The sequence below is a fragment of the Aulonocara stuartgranti genome (genome assembly GCF_965226115.1).
Source record: "Aulonocara stuartgranti genome assembly, chromosome: 11".
Taxonomy (NCBI): Eukaryota; Metazoa; Chordata; class Actinopteri; order Cichliformes; family Cichlidae; genus Aulonocara; species Aulonocara stuartgranti.
In genome coordinates, this window is record NC_138947.1 from 25,655,027 (window position 1) to 25,664,644 (window position 9,618).

Genomic DNA, 9,618 nt, shown 5'->3' on the forward strand with positions numbered 1-9,618 from the left:
CATCCTTTAAGACAGAAAAATAGAAAAAACTTAAAAAATATCGGAGAGAATAGAAAACAAAAGAAGAAAAGGCAGGCAGGAAGCGAGACATAACTTTGAGTCTGTCCTCTGTCTCGATGCAGACAGATTGTGACAGCTCTGTTTTGTAAGACTGCTACGATGCTCTTTGGGGCTTTAGGGGCCGAGGACCACAGAGAGGAGTGTTCTGGTGTCACTGGAGAAGGGGAGATGTAGCCATCATATGAGTCTCTCTTTCTTCCGTGTGCAGCGGTGAAATACTACTTCTCGCCCGCTCTGGCCACAGATGGATTTATTTGGAGAATTGAAATTGTGGTTTGTGTTGCCTCAGAGAGCCCCGGCACGGGTCGCAGGGTCTGAACCACTAGATGCCTCTTCATTTCTAATTTACAACCCTTCTGAAGCTGCTAATGTAGACTTTCAGCAGAATGTATGGCTGATGGGAGAGTTGTGCAGCGGCTCACGCTGCACAGTGGGAATGCATGTGTTACTCTAAATTATGAGACGCCCTGCACTGTGCTACACTTAATAATATGAGCTAGTCTGGCTGTGCCTAGTAAGAAATATTATTTCAATGAAATGCACAATTCTGACAGCGTTTTGACTTATTATCAGGGCCAAATCAGCATTGCATTGAGTTTTAGAATGACTTACATTATCTTGTTAAGCAAATGAGTGTAATACAAAAGGCACAGCTGCAGTCAAACTAACTCAATGGACATAATTAAGTGAATAAATGACTGTTATCCACAGTTGATTTAATATATTACAGTACTGTAGCAGAGAGCACAATTCCACATGAATTTATCCTTATTAGAGTCAGAGTTTACATTAGCTGTGCCTACAATGAGCACTCCATTACTGAATTATAAATAATCTTCAGGAAGTCTATCAAAACATATTCAATGAGAAACTTCACTTTTTAGGTGTCGTCAGCGGTTGTGCCGACATACCCAACTTACATTAACTGCAATAGTCCGCGAGAAGTCACTTTCATCTGTCCTAATTTGTCGTGAACATAAACATATTAAAGGGCTGCTAGACTATCTAATGCAGGGTTTTTGCTAATGCCCTTTATTGTCTGCTACTTGCTGCCAAAAAGTTAACGCTAAATAAGTTGGTTAAAAGAGCTGAAGCTGGATGGCTGATTCAACTTTGTAACAAATGATCAGATAAAATAATTGGATAAGGTGAAAAGAACTCTCACTTAAACCTCTATTACTGCCTTTGGGATTTTACTTTAAAAACCCCATTTCTAAATGACTAAATTGGGTTAGACAGATTGAAATGTGTGTAAATCCATTTCAGACAGGAGCCTTCATCCATTTATCTGAGAACGAGACAGGTCCTGGCTTCCAAAATGCCTCAAGAGCAGTCAACCAATCAGAAATATAGCTATAAACAGTTTCAGAGCTAATCAGCCATTTAGAATGACCTGCGTGCCAAATCTGTTAGGACTCACCAAGTGACACTAATGGCAAAAACTCCACTAACTGAAATATTAATTAGATATTTCCAGTTATAACTAATGTGAACAAGATGAAAAAGAAAGTTTTAATAGAAACTAAACTAGAAAAACTAAGTGCACCCCAATGATTCAGTAGCATGTAGATCCGCCTTTAGCGGGAATAGCTCAACGTAATCTTGTGTGTATGACTTCATTAGTCTCCCACTAAAGAGCAAAGAGCAAACTGATAAACTTGTAAAGAGGTGGTTACACTCGCTGATGATAAATTAATCAAGTACATTTGATTATAGCAGCACCTGGCTGCTCCTTTCCCTCTTAATTCCTATTGAAGCAATAAGGGTGCACTTGGTTTTCCACAAGACTGCAAAGAGCGAAAACTTTCTTTTTCACATGACTGTGTTATTCCCAAAGTTTTGTATATGTTGTGCATCAGCGTGTATCAACACTGTGAAGTGCCAGTCAAGTCTGTGCATACAGCTCAAACTGCTAATTACTAATGTCTGTCAGCTGTATGAGTGGCCAGCTTGTTATGGAGAGGAGTGCTCTCCGTGAAAGACACAAAAATGACTGATTCTGCTCACTGCAGCCTCTCAGACAAATAAATATAAATGGAAGGTGATACCTCCAATCACTGTTTTTCGAACTTCGAGAGAATACACATCGGTGATTTGTTTTATGCAGTTCTGGTGTCAAAAATGTGGTCTTTGGAGAGGGCTCTCGTTTTCTTTTGTCTGAAAATACCAATCAATTTTTCAGTGGGACTGTGGAGCAGTTTAATGGTGCCCCTGTTACTCTAAGGCCTCTAAAGCAAACACCGCAAGTCAGTTGACCCTAAGAAAAGGAAAGTTTTCCTACACTTTGGTGAAAAAAATAATGCCACATTGCACTATTTAAATATTATTTTGGTTATAACAGTGCGTCTAAAACAAAAAAAAGTATGAGACTAGTCACCAGAGGACAAAGAAAGTCGTTTTAGCCCATAATATCATAGTGTTGAATTTTTGCTTTGCAACAATCCCAGCAATTAAGAAACTTAACTCTGGCACCATTAGGAGCCTGTGAAATAAACAAACCCAGTACAGTCACAATTTTAAATAACAAAGTGAGATAGTGATGCAGTATACTTAGCAAAACATACCTATTTAGAAAAGCTGTAGTGACTTAAATAAAGTCACAATAGTTTCTTCCTATAAACAAGCACAGGCATATATAGGCCTTTTGCTTTACTCCAGTTCTCTAAACATGTGGATTAAGATAATCATTATTGGCTTAAGGAATTTATTGAAATGTTTTTAGAGAGTGCGGTGAGTTGCAGTGCATGCAATTTAGAAGTTTCTTGTAAGTTCTGAAAAAGCTTCTACTGTCACCTTATTCTAGCTAATTAGCTCTACTCCTCCTTAAATAACTACGAGTTTCCAATTACAGCCCAGTGAAAACATTTCCCCAACTACTCATTGTGAGTAAGTAGTTTTGTCGCCTAAACCAAATAAACTTCAAGTCCAAAGTGAAAGTGATGTCAAAGAGGAAAACCTCTATAAAGACAACAGAAGGTAACACATCCATGTACTACTGCATGTAGTAGACTGCCACTGGCTGTGACCACAGAGAGAATCTCTGCGGAGGCACAAATCTGCACAGAGACTAGCGCTGATCTTCTAGCTCTGACACAGCTGTAACTCTGGCTGTAGCCATGGCTGTGCTTTGCTTGTTACAATTCTTGGCGGGACGTGTTGCTCTTAATGGGTCCAACACCGATTCCACGCAGCCGTCGTGCGTGCACGTTTAGGACTACTCTGGTCTTTGGGGAAGACCCGTATCACGGGACGTTCAAATGGTAGCAGTAGGACATTTCCGCAGCAGCGCAGCAACGGCTGAAGTCTGAACACCAACCGCACCCAGGCACAACATTCCCACAGTGACAGCCAGATTCCGAGCAACATCCAACCACAACATCACAAACCAGCAGAGGAGCTGCAGCTGTGCTCACAACCAGCAGCTGTACTGTCAGAGACTGGCCTTTTACGCGTCATGTAAAGTGTCACATCACCTCTTCTTTCTGAAGCAGTTTCCCAGATCTGGCAGCGTACTATAAATGAGCTGGACTGATAAAGCAGCGTGCGAGTCCGCTCAGAAAGAAAAAATTCAATATCAGAATCATCACTTTGACCATTTCTGGGCTCTGATGCTAGTCATGTCTAATTGTATCCTCTAATCTTACAGGTTAAAGGTATGCAGGAGGAGGCAATAATGAAAAAAAAACCCACACAGTGTATGCAAACATCTCTCCCACACTAAACAAATTCTGTTGGATTTTTTGGCTTTGGCAATCTTTTCTCTCCAGCTCCTCTCTGACTCAGTCTCACTTTTTAAAGAATGCACCAAATTAACTTCTTCTTTTTTCTATGTTTTCTTTTTTTGTATTTAGCTCAGAGCTCAGTCACACATTGTGTTACTTTGCTGATAATGAAAGTCATTATTGCATTAATCAGTCACAAATAGCTCCCTGGTAATTTTCATGTGTTTCAACAATTCTCGCACAGCTGTGTCACCAAATTGAATTTCCAAATGGTTTCAGGTTAATAACCGCGCTGCTGACCGACAACCACATTTGCGAGAGTGCTAAAGATGTCACGGGCGTGTTTCGTCTACCTTCAAATGATTTACACTTATTTGCACGTGGACAGTTGTGGAAACGCTCCCATTTTTGTGCGCGAATCGTCCTCATTTTTAACCTCAGTCAGTTGTTCGAGACGTTAAAAGGCCTCTCATGCGACCAGCTGAGGGCATTCCGACTGCTTTCTAATGGCATTAAGACGCCACATGAGTTTGGGACGATTGGGACGATTCGGAGTAGAGTGGGGTGTCGTGATGGTGTGAAAACATTGAGGGAAAGTTCCTTCAAAGCCATGGCAGTGTCTGACAGGCTGGGTACAAGCTGCCAGGTCAAATATTGGTTGGAGCTCTGTGAAATCCCTCCGGGTTAAGAGCAGTCGTCATCATGGATAAGTCTCCTCGTCCTTACGTATTCCTGCAGCACACATATCTAATAATGCAGAGATTTTTGTTGTGGAAAGCGTGTGACAAAACAGGGATCAAATTACTGATGTTTATGATTGACAGCTATTGTTGCCGTATATGCAAAACAGCAACAGAAAAACATCAATCACAGTTTCTCTCTCACAGTCATACGAGGCAGGCGCAGCCCTGTTTATGACTATATGAGCAGAAATCTAATGGGACACAAATAGATTTCCTTTTATTGTTTAACCAGAGTTATTTTATAACGTGCAATATGCATAAAAAACATTCTTACTATATGAACGGATGACTCAACGGATGACTGTGAAAGTCTCCTTCAGCAGGGCAGATAATCAAGTCCAGAGGAGTAAAGTAAGTGCAAACCAGTATAAAGAAAATGAAGCCATTGTGAAAGACAGCAGGCAGTCCAGGACAGATGGATGTCGCTCGGCTGTGAAGAGGCCAGGCAGCCATTTGCTGTCAGATGCTCCCTGTCAAAAACTGGGCAGAGAAGATTTTAGTTTGGATCTTTTCTTCCCTGACAGAGTGTATTCAAACAGAGAAAATGGATTTCACATGAGCAATGACAACCATAGAGCAATAACTGACAGTGGCATCTCATTGCCGCTATGGCTCTGACAAGAGGAACAACTGCTGCCACCACCCAGTGGTCAAATGTCAGCTGGTTTAATGACACAGTTCGCTTGGTTAATAATCTTACATGGTATTTTGAGAGTTTCTTTAACTGGGGAGGGAAACGGGGTTTATCTGAGCAATCTTTCTGCATGAAATCCTGAGTGTATAGCTCCTTATTTGTTTACTAAATACCTTAGAAATGATCTGAAAGTTCCATAAAGGATTTTACATTAAGTTGTCTTATGGAAAGCTGATGTGAAAAACCTTGCTGCAAGTGAATTTATAGATCATGACGCTCTATTTTTCAGTCTCTTTCCCAAAAGTAACGGAGGCTATTATAAACAGAGTTTTAGAAATTTTACAAGAGGGAACATAGGCTACTTTTTTAATGTTGTTAGAACACTGTCAACATAAAACCATCCACTTTTTGATTATTGAGCTTCTAATAAATACCCACAAAAGATCTTGTTTCCCATCTGAAACAGTATTCTTCACAAGCACTTGATACTATAGAGAAACACTGAATAAAAAGAAAAGTGTTAGTGGCTTTAACCGTGTATTCAATAACTACTGAAAAGACTTTAAAGGGTTTTGAAGCTTTAATAATAATAATAATAATAATAACTTTATTTATAAAGCGCTTTCAAACAAAGTGCTGTACAACTATTTAAAACTAAAAAGATAAAAAAAATAATAAAAGCGATACATAGCAATACAGGTAAAAGACACAATGCAAGTTAAAAACAGTAAAAATGTAAAAACTAAAAGCCATAGAATTAAGACTTCTAAGATAAGGTGAACAAATGTGTCTTCAGCTTAGTTTTAAAAACCTCCACAGAGCATGCCTGCCTAACATCTTGAGGGAGGTTGTTCCACAGAAACGGGGCACGAAAAGAAAAAGCATGCTCTCCAATTGTCTTTTTTCTGGCTCTAGGGACCTTTAGAAGGCCAGAGTCCCGAGATCAGAGAGCACGGGATGGAACGTAAAGATGTAAAAGGTCGGAGAGGTATGAAGGTGCCAGTCCGTTTAAAGCCTTGTAGGTGAGCAGCAGGACCTTAAAATCTGCTCGAACCTGACAAGGTAGCCAATGCAGAGATCTCAGAACAGGGGTAATGTGCTCAAATTTCCCAGTTCTTGTTAAAATGCAAGCAGCTGCATTTTGCACCATCTGTAGACCTCTAAAACTTTTCTTTGGTAGCCCAGAAAGAAGAGCATTACAATAATCAATACGTGAGGACACAAATGCATGGACAAGAATCTCTGCAGTATCGCTTGACAAAACTTGTCTGATTCTGGCGATGTTCCTCAAATGATAAAAGGCGGTCTTTGTTATCTCTTTTACATGAGACTCGAAAGAGAGCACCATGTCAAACCACACGCCCAAGTTTTTTACCTTGTCCCTACAAGGCTTTGATTTGGATGAAAAAACTCTGTTTGACTTCATTTCTCTAAAACTGTAATTTTTTAACTTTTTAAATATTGGCTGATAAAAGTAATGCAGATACGTGATATTGCTGAAAATCCAAAGGTAAAAATGTTGTACTTACACAAAAAGTCTGTAAAAATTACATATCTCATTATCAGCATTAAAAAAAAATTTAGGACACATCAGAGCTGAGTGTTTTAATCGAGCCCTGATAGTGCCAGCTCAAGTCAAGAAGCCACAAAACATCAGATTTTTCTTTCTCCGAGGTCCTTAAATATTCACAGGGGTTTTTGAATCAGTGTGTCAAAACCAAAATGGAAAAATGGAAAATGCTCAGCTCTTGGTGGCACTGGATAAAGGACGCTTTGGTCACCAAAATCCCTCTTTTCAGACTTGTGATAAACACTGAAACGCCATGGTAACCTGGCGAGCAGTCACACAGACATGTTGAATAGACCAGTCCTGCATGGACGGGCAGAATAAAGAAGAGGCGGGCACACGAGGGACTGACAGCTAGCAGCACTGTCGTATACTCCTCCAGGCTGACCTGTCCTTGTTGCCACATTCATTCAGGACACACTCTGCTGTGTCACTTCCTTGGTGTCTGGACTACTTTTGTTATTCAAGCTTTTGTACATCAAGAAATAACATTATGTACCTTCGAATCATCTCTCCTTCCTGCACTCTCATTTGTGCCAACAGCTATAGTATGTCTATGCCAGCGATGGGAACAAAAGGCCTCTGTAGAGTCTGAGTGGAAGATCCTGAAGAGCCTTTTAGATTTCAGTTAGTTACTACTTCTTTTTTTTTTTTAAACTTTTCATACAATATGATACCCTCAAGTTAATACTGAGAATTAATCGACATGTTAACATATTCATATTGTAATAGCCTACAAGGCACCTCCTATTAGTTGTTGTACGAGGGCACAACCATAAAATCTTTGAATATGTAAAGATGATGATGTTTCACTTACTTAAAGGTCTTGCTCTTTGTTTTTAAACTTTGCATAGCACTTTATACTGTTTAATCCCCCTGTTTCCAAAAATGTTGGAATACTATTACATGCAAATGTAATGATTTACATATCATTAAATCCCTATCATAAACTGAAAACATGTTAAATGTAAATGAAATTTAAAAACAAACTAAACAAAAAACTAAAAAACTCCTATATGTTCATTTTATGTTTAAAAATGGTAAATGGCCTGCATTTGAATAGTGCTTTACTTAGTCCCCAAGGACCCCAAAGCGCTTTACACTACATTCAGTCATTCACCCACTCACACACTGGTGATGGCAAGCTACATTGTAGCCACAGCTGCCCTGGGGCGCACTGACAGAGGTGAGGCTGCCGGACACTGGCGCCACTGGGCCCTCTGACCACCACCAAACAAGTGGTTAGTATCTTGCCAATTTTCGCTGCCACTACTTGCCACTAATGCCACTGGCATTAGTGGCAAGTAGTGTTGAACTCCAGGCCTCGAGGCCAGTGTCCTGCAGGTTTTAGATGTGTCCTTGATCCATCACAGCTGATTTAAATGGCTAAATGACCTCCTCAACGTGTCTTGAAGTTCTCCAGAAACCTGGTAATGAACTAATCATTTGATTCAGGTGTGTTGACCCAGGATGAGATCTAAAACCTGCAGGACAGCGGCCCTCGAGGGGTGGAGTTCAAGACCCCTGCTCTAGGGTAAAGAGGGAAAGGACCACGGAGCTTTGATCGCTGTATGGGTCAAAAGGCAGAGCACAGGGATGGGGAACTTGCATATATGCAATAACACTGTTCTTGCCTAATGATGTATATACATGTTTTGGAGCAACAGCAAGCATCAGTGCTTTGCAGTAAAGGAGTCCTAGTGCTAAACTGGCCAGCATATAGTCCAGACCTGTCACCCACTGAAAACATCATAGGGTTATAAAATAAATACAGAGGAGCCCGAGTTTCTGAGCAGCTGAAATCCTTTACCATGTAAGGATGGGACTAAAGTATTTTCCTACAGGAGCTGGTCTCATTAGTCTGCTTAAAGAAGGCAGTTCCAAAAAGAAAGAAAAAAGAGCTAATGAAACAAAATAGGAAACATGCTCCTAACTTTCTGAAACATGCTACTGGCATCAAACAAATTGAGTGTGTTTATATTCATTTACATAGTGTCCCAACATTTTGGAAACGAGGTTGTAAAAATCAGCAGGGGAAAGCAAGTCATCTTGTTATTTGTCTCCAAATGGTGCAAAACCCAGAAAAATGGCATAAAGTTCAGAAATAACCTCACAGTTGAAAATTGTGGCCAGATGGCACATTCTTTGGAATCTGGAGAGGACAAAAACGGGACCAGCTAGAGTCATAGCCAAACAAATCTTTCCTATAAACAAGCTTTGAGCTTTGATAATTTTGTGATTTAATTACATGAAGCTCACGTTCTTGTTATACAGGCCTGCTATAAGTCAGATTTGAATAAGACTGGGAGGAGATGACGCACACACCTCCTTAACATGTTGCTCTGGTCCGAGAAGACGGTTTGGCGAAATTTAGTGACGAGCCAAACAGAAGCGGCAGCAGACTGTGGGGACAGTTCGGGTCATCCATCAAACTGTCTCTGAAGAGACTGTAACTGCTTTCACACTCTTCACTTTATGCATTATGCTGCCTACAAGCAGCAAAATACACAGCCATTATGTAGAGTAAACATCTAGAATGAATGTATTAAATGTGTGTTCAAACAAGCGAGCTATTTGGATTTATCTACTGATAAATCAGATCGGATGGATAAAGATGGTGAGCTGAGGCGGTTCCCTGAATCCCAGAATGCAGCTCTGCCTTTTTGTTTTTCTGCTTTTACTCTGAACAGAAGGGTGTACAAAAAACACACCTCATCCAGTGATCCTTGACATCAAAATTGCTCCTTAATAACTATTCACACACCACCTCTGGTGCCTTTCCTCCCACTGTGATATATTTAAGCTCACGGTTAGTAACCAAATGCTGAATAGTGCTTAAGAAAGGAAATACAAACCCACTAAACACAAAAATAAATAAACCTGCGTTTAGAT